We start from the raw sequence: 20,778 nt of genomic DNA, 5'->3' as shown, positions 1-20,778 counted from the left end.
ATTTGCCTATTCTTCATATAAATGAAATTATACAATATGTGACCATGTGTGCCTGGCTTCTTTCACTTTGTATTATGTTTTCACGGTTTATCCATGCTGCAGCATGTATCAGTACTTCATTCCTTTTTAGGACTGAATTAAAATTCCATTGTATGGATATGCCACACTTTATTTATCCATTCATTAGCTGATGGAAATTTGGGTTGTTTTCACTTTTTGGCTATTACAAATAAAGCTACTATGAACATTCATGTACAAATTTTTGTTAGGCCCTTTTTCTCAATTCTTGTGGGTATATATATATATAGACCTAGGAGTGGAATTACTGCATGCTATATTTCAGATATGATTGGCCCTTCAAAACTCACAGTGAAATTAGATTCCCAATGTGGTATGTTGGGAGGTGGGCCTAGCAGGAAGTGTTTGGATTATAAGGGTGGATCTCTCATGAATAGATTAATTCCCTCCCTGGGGCAGAAAGTGAGTAGTTTCTCACTCTATTAGCTCCCAAGAGAGATGGTTGTAACAATGAGCCTGGCACCTCCCCTCCCTCTCTCTTGCATCCTCTCTCACCATATGATCTCTTTGCACACGCCACTGCCCTTCCACTTTCTGCCATGAGTGGAAGCAGCCAGAGGTGGCACCAGATGCAGCTGCCCCAAAATTGTGAGCCAAATAAACCTCTTTCTTTATACATTACCTGGTCCCAGGTTTTTTGTTATAGCAATACAAAAACTAAGATACTGCGTTACATAAGATTTTATGAGCATGTAATGAGATCATGTGTATATTTATCAAAGTGCCTGCCATATAATAAGTATTCAATTAAGTATAAGCTATTATTATTAATAACCATTATAATATTCAATAAGCATTTATTAGATTGACCTTAAATAAAATGAATTGAAATGGATTGGATTATACCAACATCCAGGGGGGAAAAAAAACATGTACTGATATGGGAAACACCCCTTTCACTCCAAACATGAGTAACTGATAAGCAAAATATTAACAATGATTTAAATATGTATATCCAAGCTCCAAAACAAGAAAGCAAAATCTCCAGATGCCAAAAAAGTAAAAGGTCTCCACAGAAAGTGAGTGAGAGTTGAAAGTGCAGAGGCAACTGGATGGGGTAGACCTCTTAGGACCTGGGGGACTTTAACCCAATGGTGATGAGACTGGAGGCTACTGCTACCAAGAAGCCAGACAGGTTGTCTTATCAGAAACTCTCTCTGCCCACCAGCCTCTGACTATGTCATGGAAGCAACAGCTTTCTCCAGGCCATGAGTAGAAAGAGCCTCAAGAATTTGGAGTTCCTGACCTCAATCACTATACAAGTAGGGCCCCAAGTTCTTCCAATCCCCCTCTCTCTCCACACTATGAAAGCCTCAAACCAAGAGAAAAAGGTAAAAATTTGTACAGTGAATACCATGAAACCCCAGCTGAGGCAACAAGAAACCAACCCATATTCTTCTACAACCCTGAGATCAATAGGACACACAGAGCTTACAATTACCTCTAAAGATATGCTCACAGGAAACAAAAGGCCAAGGAGAGAGTCAACAGACACAGATACAGGGAATCACACTCAGAGGAACATACCCATAGAACAATCTGAAAGAAACTTTAAAATAAATGTTTCAAATTTCAAAGAGATGAAGGAAGGAAGAGAATCTATAGCAAGAAGAGAACATTTTGAGGAAAGAACAAACAGATCTTTAAGGGAGTCAAATGGAATGGATTGATATCTATTCACTTTGTACTATGTTTTCATAGTACATACTGACTTGACCTGAATTAGGCTGAACTGAGTTGAATACTAAACTGATGAATTATTAACTAAACTTTTTTGTAGATATTGCCTAAGAATAGAATAGAAAAAATAAAGAAAATAAATATGAATTTTCCAATGGAAAAATTTTAATTATTCTAAAGTTATTTAGAAAAATTATTTTAAAAAATAATTCTAAACATTTTGTTTCAACTTCTGCAGTTATTTGTTTGATAGCAATTTATATTAGAAAAAAAGGTGTATCATTTTTCTGAGCATACACACGTGTTTAAGTCAAGTGGCACAAAATCTACAGATGAGAGAAGCAGCACTGTGTAGTAATCCTTCTTTGTAAATTAAAGGTAACCTGGAAATTCAACACAAATTAAAAGCATTTCTTCTTGGTAAGGTAAGTAATAATGGATATGGACACATTACCAAGCCATAATTATCATACCTAGGAGTGAACGTAGGTAGAGTCAACTTATAGTATATAAAAATAAATGAGGAAAAAAGATAGTGATGTACTATAGCGTTTAGAAATGTGTTTAGCTACAAATAACAGAAACTCAAAAGCAGTAGCTTAAATTATAAGCTTTACCCATGCAACAAGAAGTCTGGGGTAGTCCAAGGTCGCCATGGAGGTTTAACAGGCTGTTTCTGTTTTTGACCCCACCATCCTTAGAATGAGGCTTTTGTCTTCATGCTTGTCATCTCTTCATTGCAAGATAGCTGCTGCTTCTCCAGGTATTACATCTGTATTGCAGAAAGGGAAAAGAAGAAAAGGGCAGGTGGGAAGAGGATAGACCTGTGTTAGGAAAACAGAATTGTTTGCAGAAACCCTCTGTTTCTATCTTGTGGAACACTATAGTGTCACATGGCCCCACTAGCTGTAAGACAATCTGGTAAAGCAAATATTTTTAGTTTGGCACACTGGATAAAATAAGGCTCTTTTAGAAAGAAAGAGATAAGAATTGGCATAAGCAGATGTAAGAATGGCCTAAGCCTCACATGGTATAATGACCATGTTAACCGTTAAACACAGAGAAAGTTATGGAATAACTACACCAGAAATTCTTAGTTTTTGGATAAACACCTATTCACATTTATTTTTACTAAGTTCTTACTACCTGTAAGCACAAGGTACACTAAAGCACTCCTAAAATTTCTTCTCATTTTGTTGGTATAAATAGGTCCACCTTTCTTTATCCACAGTTGCAAAATATAAAAACAAGACAAAGAAAACTATGAAAACAGAAATAAGTCAGTAGCCAATTTTATGACAAAAATTTGATGTGACTCGAGGAAAGGTTATTTAAAGTCTTTATTTATATAATTTAGTGTGAATGCTTGTTTTGTATGTTGCAGAAATATTAATGTTTGATTAAAAGGTGCTGCCCTAGACCCTACTTGGAATATTACATAATAAACAGTATCTTCTAAATATGAAAAGTTCTGAATTCCCAAACACCTCAAAGCCCAGTGGTTTGAATAGGGGATTGTGGCACCATACTTACAAACACAACCTCCATGTAAATACACAGTTTGGTAGAAAGCTTAGGGCAATCACATAAATGACTTTAAAGCAGGAAGAAAGGGGGAAAAATCTTGAAATTTTGAAATTATGGAATAATATTAGATGAATATGTGGCTTAAATTTGAGTAATTTAAACCATTTATGTAAATTAGTCACTTAGAATGAAGGTATCAAGAATTCTTCCTAAATTCTAAACATTACATACATTTGAAGGCTGAACTAGTCCTAGGACTAGTCCCAGGAATATTAGTGACCAGTATGACAATTTTAATATTTGTCCCCCTCGATCACTGCAGGATGTCACAAGTGTAAAGGATAAAGCAACTGCACAAGTCTTTGCTCTTGTTTGTTATTCTGACATGATCCTCTACCTGAAAATACTTAAGCAGAAACTTCTCAGCATGCAAAGCAAATGACATCTAATGGTTCCCTTGAATACTCTGTATGTTCATCAAACTTCTTTATTTACATGATAAATAATAGCCAAAATATTTCTTGTATTATCTTGTTCAATATCCATGTTATATTATACAAACATTATATTATACAAGCATTATATAATACAGTAATGTAAGGTACTAAAATGCAATGAACCAACCCTACTTCAACTCTTTGTAGGGCTTCTATGTACCAGGTAAGTGATGAAGCCAGACAACAACTACATCTATGCTTCTCAAATTTTAATCTCAGAGTTGGGGTAGGGAGTTGTTAAAGTATGCATTCTGTTTTATTAGGCCTGGAGTTGGTCCTGAGATTCTGCATTTCTCCCAGGCTTCCAGGTGATACAGAGGCTAACCGATGAACCACACTTCAGGTAGCAAAACCCCACAGCTTCTTCTAACCCTAAGTTTTCATAATCCTCTATAAAAGCATTCATATAATGTATCTGTGAAATGAACTATAGAAACATAAAATAATAGTAGTTTAGCACTGTTAGTCACTTAGGGGAAAAACATACATCTCAGAACATACAAAGTCTTAGGGGAACTCCATTTGATTCAGAAATCCATCCAGTTTGCCAAGAGGATAATGAAGAACATAATTGAGATGTGGGCAAAAACCTCCAAAGATTAGAAGCCTTTGCTCTGACATGCACCCTGAATATGGTTGTCCCCATGCCAAGATTTTACTCAAAGATAATTAAGCCTGAGCTTGAGTGTTTTCAAGACACTCTTGAACTCTCAGCCTCAAGTGGAGTTAAACAATTCTAGAGGAACCAGTTAACATCTTGCGTCTATTACTTACAAGGAACATTTAGACCCCATAAATGAACAAGATGTTAACTAGATAACAGGCCATAAAAGAAGTAGAGCAAAGCAGAGAACTCCACAATAATCATAAAGGAGAAAAAGGAATTCAGAGAGTGAACAATTTGTACAAGGGCCATTATACTTGATTTAAATTGGTCTCCTTTTCTCTAGACTCTTTTTATCCCAATTAGTGTTTTTTACATGGCCAAAGTAATCTTCTCCAAACAGAATTTTTTACATGCTGTCCTGCTGCTGTAAAATCATCTAAGTCTCACTGTACCTACTGAGAAATAGAAATACTGACTCTTTTTAGTTTACAATCCTATGAGTTTTACAAAAGCATACAGTTGTGTAACCACAATCACAATCAAGAGACTGAACAGTTCCATCTATCCCCCAAATCCTCTGCTGCCCCTACGTAGCCAATCTTTTCTGTACCCTGTACCCCTAGTCCCTGACAACCAAAGGTCTATTTGTTCCTATAGTTTTTCCTAGTGTAGAATGTCATAAATGGAATCAGACAGTATTAGCCTTTGAGTCTGCCTCTTCTATTTTGCACAATGCTTCTGAGATTTAACAATGCTGTGGCATGTATCAGGACTTTGTTCCTTTTTATTGCTGAGCAGTATTCCACTGAAGCACCATGTTGAGCCATACTGGAGCCTGAGGCAAAAGGAAAACTGCACCCCTATGTACATGTTTTTATGTATTTTGTGATTTTTCCAGAACATTAAGGTAATATAAAATGTTGAAAAATTGAAAAACAGGTATATAAAAACTCACAATATTATTTTAAGTGTAAAGATTTTATTTATACCAAAACAGGATTTATTATAATCTTATTTTCCTGGCTTTAATGGAAGCAAGCTCATCTGTAATATTTTCAAAATTTGCTTCCTTATTTATCTCATTTTCTATTGTGGGACACCACTGTGATTGCTGTTGTTAAAAGGCCACTTCCAAATTTGGATAAGATTGCACTAAGCAAAATACTTGAATCAGTTTTAGAAAATCCAAACACAATACTGATTTTATACCATAAGTTATTGATATTGTACATTGCTTAAAACTATTTCAGATGAAATTTCTACAGGATTTAAATTGTCAGAATATTTAAGAGAAAAGTCAGTGACTCTTTTTTGTAAATCAAATGTTATTTTAGGAAACATTTGATTCGGGGCTGGCCAGTTAGCTTGGTTGATTAGAGTGCAGCCTTATAACACCACGGCCACAGGTTCAGATCCCCATGTTGGCCAGCTGCCAAAGAAAGAAAAGAAAAAAGAAAATAACTGTTTTCTGTTAAAAATGAAAAATCTGAAGATGCTTAACCCAATTTTTCATATCTCCATTTTGAATGTGATATAGGGTATCTATAATCTCCATAATTTTTGTTTGATATGTACTTTTCCAGTAATAATCCATACTCTCACATAGTGATTTGTAGATCTTCAATTTCTTAATTTTTCTTTTTAATTTATTTACAAATTCTGGAAGTACATTCATGTCTCTTGATAAAGCTTTTTATAAAGAAAATATGCTTTCAAAGTAATTTTCTCATTTGTTATAAGCAAAAGGATAGGCCTTCCATTAATCATACAATCTTATATACAGTCATGTTTTTTGAATACAGATCTTTATTAACTTTTTCCACTTGATTTAAAACATTATCCCATACAGGTAAGTTTTATTAAAATGTATAATCTATTGCACCATGATGCTTTCAATTATAGCATAATGTATTCTGTCATTTGATATTATGAAGGTATTTCAAAAAGTTCATAGAAGAGTACAATTAAAAGATAATACAAATCTTTCCATGAACTTTTTGAAAACTCCTCATATATCTCTTAATATTTGATAAAGTGCCTTGATTGCATTTGATCTTGATGCCCATCAGGCGTGCATAATCTGATTCTTAGAAAAGACATAACATTCGGTCTTTTTATTCAGTGCACAAAAAAGTACATATCCTATATACAATATTAAAAATGGTTATCAAGGCCGGCCCATGGCTCACTCTGGAGAGTGCGGTACTGATAACACCAAGGCCACAGGTTCGGATCCTATATAGGGATGGCCGGTTTGCTCACTGGTTGAGCGTGGTGCTGACAATACCAAGCCAAGGATTGAGATCCCATTACCGGTCATCTTTAAAAAAAAAAAAAAAAAGTGGTTATCATATTTCTACTCACAGAAGCAACATTTTTGCATATTACATCAAGATTATGAAGTGAATACATCACATATTTGGCATAATGACTTTGAGGGGTAATGTCTGTACACCCTTGTATACACCAGACATATTTGCTCCATTATCACATCCCTGGCCATGAGCATTTTTATGTCAATATTATCTTTTTGTAATTCATTACCAGTTTCGCAAGCTAGGTCATATCCAGTATTTTGTTTCATTTCAATGAAGTCAGTATAACTTTCTTGTATTGATATGACATTATTCTTAATGTGAACATTCCTAATAATCTGACAAACTTGTTCACAGTGGGCAACATCTGGTATATAATCAAAATCAAAGTATATACTTCTTTTATTTTCAGTAGTATTTCAGATATAGTATGATTTGCTATTAGCATTATTAATTTGTTTTCTTATTTTCTTGTTTGAATTTTATTAGACAAGTAAGTCATGAATCCCTTTTTATGATTAGCTATATAATTAGCTCTATCAACATTAATAACCTATAAGATCAATTAAGTTTAGAAACATTAGCATCTAGTCTTCCAATAATTTCTCATCATTCTCTAAGAAGTGTTATTTTTACACTAAACATAACAACATCTAAAAGCACTCACAAAATATTCATCCATTTGTTTCTGTAATTTTACTCCCTTACGCAAATCATCATCTATTAAACTATCAGTTTGTACCAAAAATATAAAAACTCCTTTGTGCATTGTTGTGGGAATGTCAAACGGTACAGTTGCTATGGAAAACAGTATGGTAGTTCCTCAAAAAATCAAAAATAGAATTACCATATGATCCAGAAATTTCACTTCTAAGTATATTCCCAAAAGAATTTAAAGCAGGGTCTCAAAAAGATACCTATTCCTCGTAGCAGCATAGTTCATAATAGTCAAAAGGTAGAAGCAATCCAAGTGCCCATCAACAGATGAATTAGATAAACAAAATGCACTGGAATATTATTCTGCCTAAATTCCCACACATGCTACACCATAGATGAACTTTGAGGACATTATGCTAAATGAAATAAGCCAATCACAAAAGGACAAATACTACATGATTCCACATATATGAGGGACCTAGAGTAGTCAAATTCACAAAGACAGAAAACAATGGTTGTTACCAGGGGCTTGGGAGAGGAAAAAATGGGGAGTTATTGTTTAATGGGTAGAGAGTTTCAGTTTTGCAAGATAAAATTCTGGAGATTGGTTACACAACAATGTGAATATGCTTAACACTACTGACTGCACACTTAAAAATTTTTCAGTGGTAAATTTTATGTTATGTGTATTTTACCACAACTTTCTAATTAAAAAAAAAACTACATATACACAAATACACACTAACAAATGGCAGAAAATTACACACCAGGTTTCTAGACAAGTTGGTGAAAGAAAAAGCCACAAAAAAAATACTTCCTTAGAACAAGATATGAATAACAGTGAACTATTTATCATTGTTTTAAATGAAAAAGTACTGTAGGGCCGAGCCTGTGGCGCACTCGGGAGAGTGCGGCGCTGGGAGTGCAGCGACGCTCCCGCCGCGGGTTCGGATCCTATATAGGAATGGCCAGTGCACTCACTGGCTGAGTGCCAGTCATGACAAAGACAAAAAAAAAAAAAAAAAAGTACTGTAAAGTTTTGTGATGTTTGTTATTTTCCTGGTTAAAACATTTTTTTAGAAAATATTTGAATTTTATCATTTTATCTTCAAAAAGTAAAATATATTAATAAATAATATCTGTACACTTTACCTAAGTGCTTTTAATAGTACTTTTTAAATCACACACATGAATTTGTAATACTAAAATAAAACTTTCCCTTTTACACTGAAGGACTGTGGATTGCAGTTATAAGCAATGGAAAGAACTTGTCAACTTCCTTCATGAGGAAATTATGATCAAGACCGTCAGAAGAAATTGCAAATGTGACCATTTTTTACCTCCTTAGGCCTGCACCTTTAACTTGCATAACTCTCATAGAACTGTAAGTTCAGGGTCAGATTCTATTTTCAATTTTTAAGTTTTGTACATCATGGATTTTTTTGCATTAATTTAGATTTTTTAAAATATTGCATTAGTATTATTTATCTTGAATACTGAGAGTTTGGGTGCCTCTAAATTTTGTGCCTAAAGCAAATATCTCAGTTACTTCACCTAGTCCTGGGCCAGTTCCATTGTAAGATTGTACCACATTTCTTGTATCCAAATGAAGGTAACTTGGGGGTTGTTTCAAGCTTTGGGCAATTATGAGTAAAGCTGCTCTAAACACATTAGTGTAGAGATTTTTGTAAGAGCATGTGTTTTCATTTCATTTGGATAAATATCTAGGCATAGAATTTCTCTGTTGTTTATTAAGTGTGCATTTAGCTTTATAAGAAGAATGCCACACTCTCTTCCAGACTGGCTATAACATTGTGCATCCCCATCAGCTTATGAGAGATCCACCTGCTCTGCATCCCTGTCAACACTTGGTATTGTCAGTTTTTTCAGTTTATCTGATCCATTCTAATAGGTGTGCTGTGGTATCACATTGTGGTTTTAATTTGCACTTCTCTAATGATTATGGTTTATCCATGTAGTGTTTTATACAATGTGCCAATTAGAAAGAATATGATATATGCACATGTGCTGAGAAAAAATATTTAAAAAGCAAGTTGTGAATATCATGTAATATGACCTTTTTTGTGTAAATAAATTTGTATACACGTATTTGAAAATTTGGGGAAGAATACATAAGAAATGTTAACAGTTTTTCACATGGCCACCTCTAGCTGCTGGAGAGACTGGACACCATGCACTGTGGATAGCCACTGAGTCAGCCCACCCACAGTGTCTGCTCACAGGGATGGTACACATTTCACTTAAGTGAAAAACTCAGTTTTTCAATGGTGTTCAAGAATATCTAAAATATCTAGTGGAAGAAGAGAAGACTTTCACTTAATACCCTTTTTATAGTTTGTTTTGACTTTTGTTTTGGGGGTTTTTTTTATTTGTTTGTTTTTTCTGTAAGCATCTGTTATTTTAATGGTTAAAAACTGTTTAAAAATTAATAAATAAAATTCATGCTTCTTATGGGAAAATAACCTAAAAACTCATCCAAAAAGACAACTCAGCAGATTCCTCATCTCTAGAGCTCCCATTAGTCACACTCCTAACACAGGATTTAGGCACTCAGAGGCACAGAGGCAGTGGGATCTAACAAAATCCCTGTGTCAGCCGCAGGGAGCTTAGCACTTTCTGAAACTCCAACCTGCAGAGGAGCAAGTCCTCCCCAATGTGACAAAGTGACATCACATGTGCTAAGACCAGGGGGGCTAAAGGTGAAGGGCCCTGACAACTAAATCTGTCCCTTTTCATACAGAGAAGTTGAAGCAATTTCATCAGCCACATCCAAAAGACTTCTGCTTACAGCTTATAGGTTAAAATGAAGTCACATGGCCACTTCTAGCTGCAAGGGAGACTGGACACCATGCACTGTGGATAGCCATTGAGTCAGCCCACCCACAGTGTCTGCACACAGGGATGGTACACATTTCACATACGTGAAAAACTGTTTTTCAATGCTGTTCGAGAATATCTAAAGTATGGCTCCTTGAATGCCTATTTACAAATAACATTGTAAAATTGGTAAGAAAAGAAACCAGTGTTCCAAAGAAACAAAGAGCAAAGAAAAGGGCACTTGAAGATAAATACAATTGTTCTCATCAGAAAAACATGAGGAAAATAACACTGTATTCAGAATAATATTGTAAATTTGTTATTACCTAATGTTGGGCTCCTTTTCCCCCCTACTTTATGAAAGAATCTGAGAGCAGCAGTGTATGGTTCCCCAAAAATAAGAACGTGATTCTTGGCCATAAACAAAAGCCTGCTGTGTTGATGCTGTGCTTGGCACAGAGGAGCTTCCAATCCACCTGGGAAGATAAGAGATATAGACATTAAACAAATAAGAAGAGTATCCAGTAAAATTGAATCCTGTGCCAGATTGTGTGGTTCAAGTCACAGCAGGTTAAGATGCAAAGGGAATAACTACAACTGGTTGCAATTGGTAAAGAAATTATTCTCACAAGTGAGTTTTGAGTTTTTCTTTTTTTTTTTTTTTTTTTTTTTTATTTTTTATTTTTTTTAATTTTATTTTGTCGATATACATTGTAGCTGATTAATGCTCCCCATCACCAAAACCTCCCTCCCTTCTCCCTCCCCCCCCACCCCCCAACAATGTCCTTTCTGTTTGCTTGTTGTATCAACTTCAAGTAATTGTGGTTGTTATATCTTCTTCCCTCCCCCCCCGATTTGTGTGTGTGTGTGTGTATGTGTGTGTGTGAATTTATATATTAATGTTTAGCTCCCTCCAATAAGTGAGAACATGTGGTATTTCTCTTTCTGTGCCTGACTTGTTTCACTTAATATAATTCTCTCAAGGTCCATCCATGTTGTTGCAAATGGCAGTATTTCATTCGTTTTTATAGCTGAGTAGTATTCCATTGTGTAGATGTACCACATTTTCCGTATCCACTCATCTGATGATGGGCATTTGGGCTGGTTCCAACTCTTGGCTATTGTAAAGAGTGCTGCGATGAACATTGGGGAACAGGTATACCTTCGACTTGATGATTTCCATTCCTCTGGGTATATTCCCAACAGTGGGATGGCTGGGTCGTATGGTAGATCTATTTGCAATTGTTTAAGGAACCTCCATACCATTTTCCATAGAGGCTGCACCATTTTGCAGTCCCACCAACAATGTATGAGAGTTCCTTTTTCTCCGCAGCCTCGCCAGCATTTATCGTTCATAGTCTTTTGGATTTTAGCCATCCTAACTGGGGTTAGATGGTATCTCAATGTGGTTTTGATTTGCATTTCCCGGATGCTGAGTGATGTTGAGCATTTTTTCATATGTCTGTTGGCCATTTGGATATCTTCCTTAGAGAAATGCCTACTTAGCTCTTTTGCCCATTTTTTAATTGGGTTGCTTGTTTTCTTCTTGTAAAGTTGTTTGAGTTCCTTATATATTCTGGATATTAATCCTTTGTCAGATGTATATTTTGCAAATATTTTCTCCCACTCTGTTGGTTGTCTTTTAACTCTTTTAATTGTTTCTTTTGCTGTGCAGAAGCTTTTTAGTTTGATATAATCCCATTTGTTTATTTTTCCTTTGGTTGCCCGTGCTTTTGGGGTCGTATTCATGAAGTCTGTGCCCAGTCCTATTTCCTGAAGTGTTTCCCCTATGTTTTCTTTAAGAAGTTTTATTGTCTCAGGGTGTATATTTAAATCCTTAATCCATTTTGAGTTGATTTTAGTATACGGTGAGAGGTATGGATCTAGTTTCATTCTCCTGCATATCGATATCCAGTTATCCCAACACCACTTGCTGAAGACGCAGTCCCTTCCCCAGTGAATAGGCTTGGTGCCTTTGTCAAAGATCAGATGGCAGTAAGTGTGTGGGTTGATTTCTGGATTCTCTATTCTATTCCATTGGTCAGTGTGTCTGTTTTTATGCCAGTACCATACTGTTTTGGTTATTATAGCTTTGTAGTATAGCTTAAAGTCAGGTAGTGTTATGCCTCCAGCTTTATTTTTTTTGCTGAGCATTGCTTTGGCTATTCGTGGTCTTTTATTGTTCCATATAAATGTCTGAATAGTTTTTTCCATTTCTGAGAAAAATGTCTTTGGAATTTTGATGGGGATTGCATTGAATTTGTATATCACTTTGGGTAGTATGGACATTTTCACTATGTTGATTCTTCCAATCCAAGAGCATGGAATATCTTTCCATCTTCTTCTATCCTCTCTAATTTCTCTCAGCAGTGGTTTGTAGTTCTCATTATAGAGATTTTTCACCTCCTTGGTTAACTCAATTCCTAAGTATTTTATTTTTTTGGTGGCTATTGTAAACGGGCAGGCTTTCTTGATTTCTCCTTCTGCATGTTCACTATTGGAGAAAAGAAATGCTACTGATTTTTGTGTGTTGATTTTGTATCATGCTACTGTGCTGAAATCATTTATCAATTCCAACAGTTTTTTTGTAGAGGTTTTAGGCTGTTCGATATATAGGATCATGTCATCTGCAAACAGGGACAGTTTGACTTCATCTTTTCCAATCTGGATGCCCTTTATTTCCTTCTCTTCTCTGATTGCTCTGGCTAGTACTTCCAACACTATGTTGAATAGGAGTGGTGAGAGTGGGCATCCTTGTCTAGTGCCTGTTCTTAAAGGAAAAGCTTTCAGCTTTTCCCCATTCAGGATGATATTGGCAGTGGGTTTGTCATATATGGCTTTAATTATGTTGAGATACTTTCCCTCTATACCTAACTTATAGAGGGTCTTTGTCATGAATGAGTGCTGAACTTTATCAAATGCTTTTTCAGCATCTATAGAGATGATCATATGGTCCTGGTGTTTGAGTTTATTAATATGGTGTATCACATTTATTGATTTGCGTATGTTGAACCAACCTTGCATCCCTGGGATGAATCCCACTTGATCATGATGAATAATTTTTCGTATGTGTTGCTGTATTCTGTTTGCTAGTATTTTAGTGAGGATTTTTGCATCTATATTCATCAAGGATATCGGCCTGTAGTTTTCTTTTTTGGTTATATCTTTACCTGGTTTTGGTATCAGGATGATGTTTGCTTCATAGAATGAGTTTGGGAGATTTGCGTCCGTTTCAATCTTTTGGAATAGTTTGTAAAGAATCGGTGTCAATTCCTCTTTGAATGTTTGGTAAAATTCTGCTGTGAATCCATCTGGTCCTGGGCTTTTCTTTGTTGGGAGCCTTCTGATAACAGCTTCAATCTCCTTTATTGTTATTGGTCTGTTCAAATTTTCTACGTCTTCACGGTTCAGTTTTGGGAGCTTGTGTGTGTCCAGAAATTTATCCATTTCCTCCAGATTTTCAAATTTGTTGGCGTATAGTTGTTTATAGTAGTCTCGAATGATTCCTTGTATTTCAGATGAATCAGTTGTAATATCGCCTTTTTCATTTCTAATTTTTGTTATTTGAGTCTTCTCTCTTCTTTTTTTTGTTAGCCATGCTAATGGTTTGTCAATTTTATTTATCTTTTCAAAAAACCAACTTTTTGATTCGTTGATCTTTTGAATTGTTTTTTGGTTTTCAATTTCATTCAGTTCTGCTCTGATCTTAATGATTTCTTTCCTTCTGCTAACTTTAGGGTTGGATTGTTCTTGTTTTTCTAGTTCTTTAAGGTGAAGTGTTAGGTTGTTCACTTGCCATCTTTCCATTCTTCTGAAGTGAGCATTTAATGCAATAAATTTTCCCCTCAATACTGCTTTTGCAGTATCCCACAGGTTTTGGTATGATGTATCATTGTTTTCATTAGTTTCAATAAACTTTTTGATTTCCTGCTTGATTTCTTCTTGGACCCATATGTCATTAAGTAGAATGCTGTTTAATTTCCATGTGTTTGCATAGTTTCCAGAGTTTTGTTTGTTATTAATTTCTAGTTTTAATCCATTGTGGTCTGAGAAGATACATGGGATAATTCCAATTTTTTTGAATTTATTGAGACTTGATTTGTGACCTAATATGTGATCTATCCTGGAGAATGATCCATGTGCTGATGAGAAGAATGAATATTCTGAGGTTGTTGGGTGGAATGTTCTGTAGATATCTGCCAATTCCAATTGGTCTAGAGTCTTGTTTAGATCTTGTGTTTCTCTACTGATTCTTTGCCTAGATGATCTGTCTAATATTGACAGTGGAGTGTTCAGGTCCCCTGCTATTATGGTATTAGTGTCTATTTCCTTCTTTAGGTCTAATAGAGTTTGTTTTATAAATCTGGCTGCTCCAACATTGGGTGCGTACATATTTATGATTGTTATGTCTTCTTGATGGATCAGTCCTTTTATCATTAAGTAGTGTCCCTCATTGTCTCTTTTTATGGTTTTTAGTTTAAAGTCTATTTTGTCAGATATAAGAATAGCCACTCCTGCTCGTTTTTCTTTTCTGTTTGCATGGTAAATCTTTTTCCATCCTTTCACTCTTAGTCTGTGTGAATCTTTATGGGTGAGGTGGGTCTCTTGTAGGCAGCATATAGTTGGGTCCTGCTTTTTGATCCAGTCAGCCAGTCTGTGTCTTTTAATTGGGGAATTTAAGCCTTTAACATTAAGAGTTGTTATTGAAAGGTGTTGATTTATTCCTAGCATTTTATTGGTTGTTTGGTTGTCTTAGGTGTCTTTTGTTCCTTGCTTTCTGATTTACTGTTTGGTTTCTTTGTTTGTTGGTTCCTTAGGTTGTAGATAGTGTTTTTGTTAGCTTGTTTTCTCTTCATGAATGCCATTTTTATTGTACTAGCGGGTTTAGATTTTTCTTAGGTTTTTATGGCAGTGGTAGTTATTTTTCGGGAACCAAACCCAGTACTCCCTTGAGGATTTCTTGTAAGGGTGGTCTTGTGGTAGTGAACTCCCGCAGTTTTTGTTTGTCTGAGAAATATACTATTTGCCCCTCATTTCGGAAGGATAGCCTTGCAGGGTAGAGTATTCTTGGCTGGCAATCTTTGTCTTTTAGTATTTTGAAAATATCATCCCATTCCTTTCTAGCTTTTAGGGTTTGTGATGAGAAGTCTGATGTTAACCTGATTGGGGCTCCCTTATAGGTGATTTGACGCTTCTCTCTTGCAGCTTTTAAGATTCTCTCTTTGTCTCTGAGTTTTGCCAATTTGACTATGACATGTCTTGGAGAAGGCCTTTTTGGGTTGAATACGTTTGGAGATCGTTGAGCTTCCTGGATCTGAAGATTTGTGATTTTTCCTATACCTGGGAAGTTTTCTGCCACTATTTTGTTGAATATGTTTTCAATGGAATCTCCATTTTCCTCCCCTTCTGGAATACCCATGACTCGGATATTTGAGCGCTTGAGGTTGTCTGATATCTCTCTCAGATTTTCTTCCATGTCCTTGATTCTTTTTTCTTTCTTTTTGTCTGCTTGTGTTATTTCAAACAGCCCATCTTCAAGTTCAGAGGTTCTCTCTTCAACTTCGACAGGCCTGCTGGTTAAACTCTCCGTTGTGTTTTTTATTTCGCTGAATAATTTCTTCAGTTCAGCAAGTTCTGCTACATTTTTTTTCAGGACATTGATTTCCTTGTATATTTCCTCTTTCAGATCCTGTATACTTTTCCTCATTTCATCATGATGTCTAGCTGAGTTTTCTTGTATCTCATTCAGTTTCCTTAGAATTATCACTCGAAATTCCTTGTCAGTTATTTCAAGGGCTTCTTGTTCTATAGGATCTAGAGTATGAGATTTATTAACTTTTGGTGGTGTACTTTCTTGATTTTTTGTATTTCTGGTGTCTTTTTTTTGGTGTTTATTCATTGTGGCAGGGGGTTTCACAGTCCACCGGTTTGAGACTAATGACTAACTAGGATGTTGCTGTGGTTGCCAATTTGGTATGGCTCCCGCCGTGACTGCTCAGTTGGCCTCTAGTGTCTTGTGTGTGTGGTTGCCTCGGGTCTTGGGCTTCTCCGGGGATCCACCTTTCTGGTCAGCTTGTATTCTGCTGGGCTGGTGGATCACGTACCACAGGGTGTGTGATCTCTGTTGAGCTTTCACTTTCTGTACAGGACTTCTCCCCGTTCCGTGTGCTCTGGCCCAGGCTGTTAGATCGTGCAGTGGCGACCCCACCGGGTGTGTGGTTTCTGTCGAGTCTCCCCCCTCTGTGCACACTGTGCTGGGCTGGGGCGTGTCTTCTGCACCCCTCGTCTATCAGCTGGGCCTTCAAGACCCTGCTCAGCACCGCCTCGCCCAGGAAGTCTATCAGGTTTCTGCTAGGCACAGACAACCGGTCTCTCTGGGTGCCTTTGTAGCACTGTGTAGATCTTTCTCGGGTCTTGTTCACCTTTGTATCCCCCCGGTATAAACCGAGTCTAGTGCCTGCCTGCAGCCTGCTCTCCGGCAGGTTCAAGCGGACCTGGGAACTCTCCTACCACACTATTCCCAACCAGAAATTCGTTAGGCTTTTTTCCAAACTGGTGGTCTCAGAGATGTTATCTGCCTCCCAGTAACAGGAAGTTTACCGGGGCCGGAGTCCAGGGTGTGGTGGAGTGGCAGTCGGCCCGCCCGTACTTTCTAGCCCTCCCAACACTGGTCGGGACGCCCCACACCCCCAGCCCCGCCAGAAAACCGCGGAGGGAGTGGGAGAGGAGGCCGGCCCGCAGGGTCCGGAAAGCCCCGCGCCAGGCCAAGCAAATGGGCTCAGTGATGGCCGAGCAGGGCGGAGCTGCCCACACCTGGGAAAATGGAGGCAGCACCGGGGCAGTGAGTGGCCTGGTGGTGCAGGCGGGAGCCGCTTGGGCCAGGGATCACTCACAGTGCTGTGCCAGGTCGGGCGCTCGCTCTGTCTCTGGTTTGTTGCCTTCCGTGTTCTCGGCGCTGCCGCCTCGGGCTGTTCAGTCGCGGCGCCGCTCGGGCGCTCCCAGGAATCTTCTTTAATGCCGGCCTGAAACCTCGAATCCTGAATAGGGCAGCTGGCCGCCTTCAGTGCGGCCCCAGCCTCCGGGATCCTGGCTGCATCCACAGCAGCCCTGGCGCCGTGTTCCCTGTTTCAAGACTCGCTTTTGCAGCTAAGAATCAGTTCTTTTCCTGCTCCACACTTCAAAGCTGTTGCCTGTAAATGAGGCAGCCTCTCCTGCCGGGGGCAAAGTGGCGTTGAGCCCCCACGACCGGCCAGCAGCAGCAGTCCTCCCTTAAGAGATGGCCAGAGGAAGGTCCACAAGTTTCCCGGCTGCCTGAGGCCCAGTGGCCACCTTTTCCACCTCAGCTACTCCGCGCCAGCCGCCGCAGCCGCCGCCATCTTGAAACCCCGAGTTTTGAGTTTTTCTGATGTGGTCTGTGTGACCTTCCTTTCCTTTTCTTGCTTACTTCCAGGACGGCACTTGTTCCAGTTCGACAGACAGAGAGAGTGATATTTTAAATTTCTTACTGACACCAGCTCCCCTCCAAGAATGGAAAACTACAAGTTGTGTGCTCTTCAAGGCACAAAGAAAGGAGGAAACTTTCTTCCATCTTTATCCTTTACTTTTTTTGGAATATTCTTTTGCTCTGGGGTGGTCATATGAGTGGCCTTTCAAGGCAGACACAGCTCAAGAAAACAGGCTTTGTCCTAGGATTAGGACAGAACCTACACTTTTGTGTCTCAGTCAAGGCTACCACTCTCTAAGGTTCTTGTTATATAAAGCTGAATCCTGGGGAGACCGTGCATCAATTTGAATGAGTTCAGGGTCTTCTGGGAGGCAAGAAACTGAATTTTAATCAATGCCAGTTCCCTGATATGTGAAGATAGGAACTTATCAAGGTGAACCAGAATGACTCTGAACTTAAATGAACTCTAGGATAGCAGAGGTCTAAACTGGGGAACTGCGCTCAGGACAAGGACACCAGAATCAATGGGGAAGGACCACATTAAACACATATCCTGCTGATGCTGAAAGCACCACCTGGTCAGCCACTAGGACATGGTTCTCCTGATCCATGAAACAGGAGTGGAGCACGGGGTTGTGAGAGGAGGGGAAGCCCAATGATGAAGCACTTTTATCAAGGCCCAGAACTGAGGGATGGGATTTTCTACCTGCCCTCAATGAACTGAGGTGCCAGGCACTGGACCAGGAGGCACATTTCAGATTGCACCATCATCATCTGCAGGTTGGAGAGGATTTGTTTTTCCTGTAACTATGTGCACAAGGTGGGGGTTGAGGTGGGTGGAATGGAACAGCTGATAGATCACCTGTGAAATTTAGACAAAGGCCCTTTTCAGACTTTAGAAATACCATGATGTTTGGAGTTTTTATTTAAACAATGCATCAAGAGGAAAACAGGAAGAAAGAGCCTATTAGATTTCCTGTTAATCTGGTAACTGAGATTCTCAGTGTGTCTTAAATTTCAATACAAAAACCTAAAAGTATGTGACTAATTGTACTTAAATTCATGGAGCAGATAAATCCAGTTACACATAGAACATAACCCTTATCTGAAACAATATTTGAAGCAATATCAGGCATTATAATTGAGTGGTTAAAGACATAGACTTTGTTTGTTTTGTTTGTTTGTTTGCTTTTGGTTGTTTTTCTTTTCCATGTGATTCTTTTTTTATTGAATCATAATTGATTATACATATTTCGGGGGTTCAACATTAACATATGTTGATCAAATCAATATTATTAGCATATATATTATCACAAATCGTACTTTTTCCTTTATGCCCCTTATCCAATCTCTCCCCATCCCCTTCTCCCTCCCCCCTCCTACCTCTGATAACCCTAGATTTCTTCTCTCATTCTAAAAAAGTAATGGCTACTCTGTTGATTTGTTGCCTGGATGCTCTGTCCAGTGTTGAGAGAGGTGTGTTCAGGTCCCCCACTATTATTGTAGAATAGATGCTTCTTCTATCACTCTGGAATGGGCTTTATGGAGAGAGACATCCTCTTCTTTTCTTTGGTCTCCACTGGTGACTCTCCTTGTGACAATGCACTCCAGTGGGTGACAGGCCACCTGCACGGTGGTTGTGGTGTCCAGCTGCTTTTGTGACAGCCGTGTCTAGTGTGGTGGCTGTAGTGGGCCACCCACATGGAAGAAGTGTTTTTGGCATGCTCCTTGCCTAGTTGCAGGAGGAGGGGCCAGTCCCCAGATCCATGACTCAGGACCCCAGGCGGGCCACATGGTAGTGGCAGCATGCCTGGTTGTGGGAGGAGGGGTCGGTCCCCCTCTCCATATGTTTTCACATTCTGAGTTGTTGTTGCAGAACAGTTAGGTATGAGGAGGAAGGCGGGGGACATGGTTGAGGCCCATGGCACTCCCCTCACTCCTGCAGGGGAGACCAGCGGGCTTCCAGTGGTGGTTCAGTGGTCATCACTGGGTGGTTGTGGGTGCTGGGGGAGCATGGCTAAGGCCCCTGCCCCTCCCCACCTCCCTGGCTTGGGGGCCCAGGGGGCTTCCGGTCCTTCTAGGTTTTATAGGTGTTCTTTGGTGAAGTGAGACCTTTACTGGTTAAAGTCAATCTTTGTCTCTGTTCTGCGGTTATTTCGTTTTTTCTTTCAGTTTCATGTTGGATTATTTGCTGTTCCCACTACTTAAGCTCTGCTCTAGAATTGTTGTCCTTTGCTTACTTCTATAATGGGGGAGCTTCCTGTGGGGACCAGTACTTGAGTCCTGTGGTGGAACTAAATTTCTGCTTTGCTGCTGATTCCCTGGGAAAGGCTTTTTGTGCAGCTCAGGTTTTTTGTTTGTTTGTTTGTTTGTTTGTCTTTTTCGTGACCGGCACTCAGCCAGTGAGTGCACCGGCCATTCCTATATGGGATCCGAACCTGCGGCGGGAGCATCGCTGCGCTCCCAGCGCCACACTCTCCCGAGTGCACCACGGGCTCAGCCCGTGTGCAGCTCAGGTTTTAATGGTTGACTTTGTAGGTACTTCCAGGTCTCCTGAGATCTGGTACACAGGGGTTGCGTGGAGACTCTGGTCTGGGCCTGAGTCTTTTCAGCAAACTGCTCCCCATGCAGTCCTAATTCCTGACCAGTCTACACAGAGTGGTCCTGCACTGATTGCAGGGCAGATCAGCTGTCCATGCTGTGCCCCAGTGTTCCCCAGGTGGGCCCATCTCCTCCACTGCCCACACTTCCCATGGGGCAGACCATGCAATGACTCACTGGCCTCTGAGTGGCTCCTTTTTCCTGTTGCTGTGGCGCCTCTCTCCTATGTGGGTCCACAGGAACGCTGCTGGTGGTCCTGCTGGCCTGAGGGCCACCAAGGCCCTCCTCTCCCCTGCCGCCTCCAAGCAACTTCATAGGAGGGGCACAGCAATGGCTTTTGCCAGCTCCTGCTCCAAGGGCTCACCAGCTCCAGCCTTGAAGCAGCCAGGGCTCTAAATGGTAGAAGTGATCTTCTCCTTCTCTCATCGTGGCTTCTCCTGCCTTCATGCACTCTGTAAGTCTCTCCACCTCTTCCCCTGAGCTCTAGTGGCCTCAGCTTGGCTGTAGTTGCTTTTTGATAGCTGTAAATTGGTT

Source organism: Cynocephalus volans, chromosome 5 (genome assembly GCF_027409185.1).
Source record: "Cynocephalus volans isolate mCynVol1 chromosome 5, mCynVol1.pri, whole genome shotgun sequence".
Taxonomy (NCBI): Eukaryota; Metazoa; Chordata; class Mammalia; order Dermoptera; family Cynocephalidae; genus Cynocephalus; species Cynocephalus volans.
The sequence above is the reverse complement of the archived record's forward strand: the minus strand, read 5'-3'. Positions refer to the sequence as shown.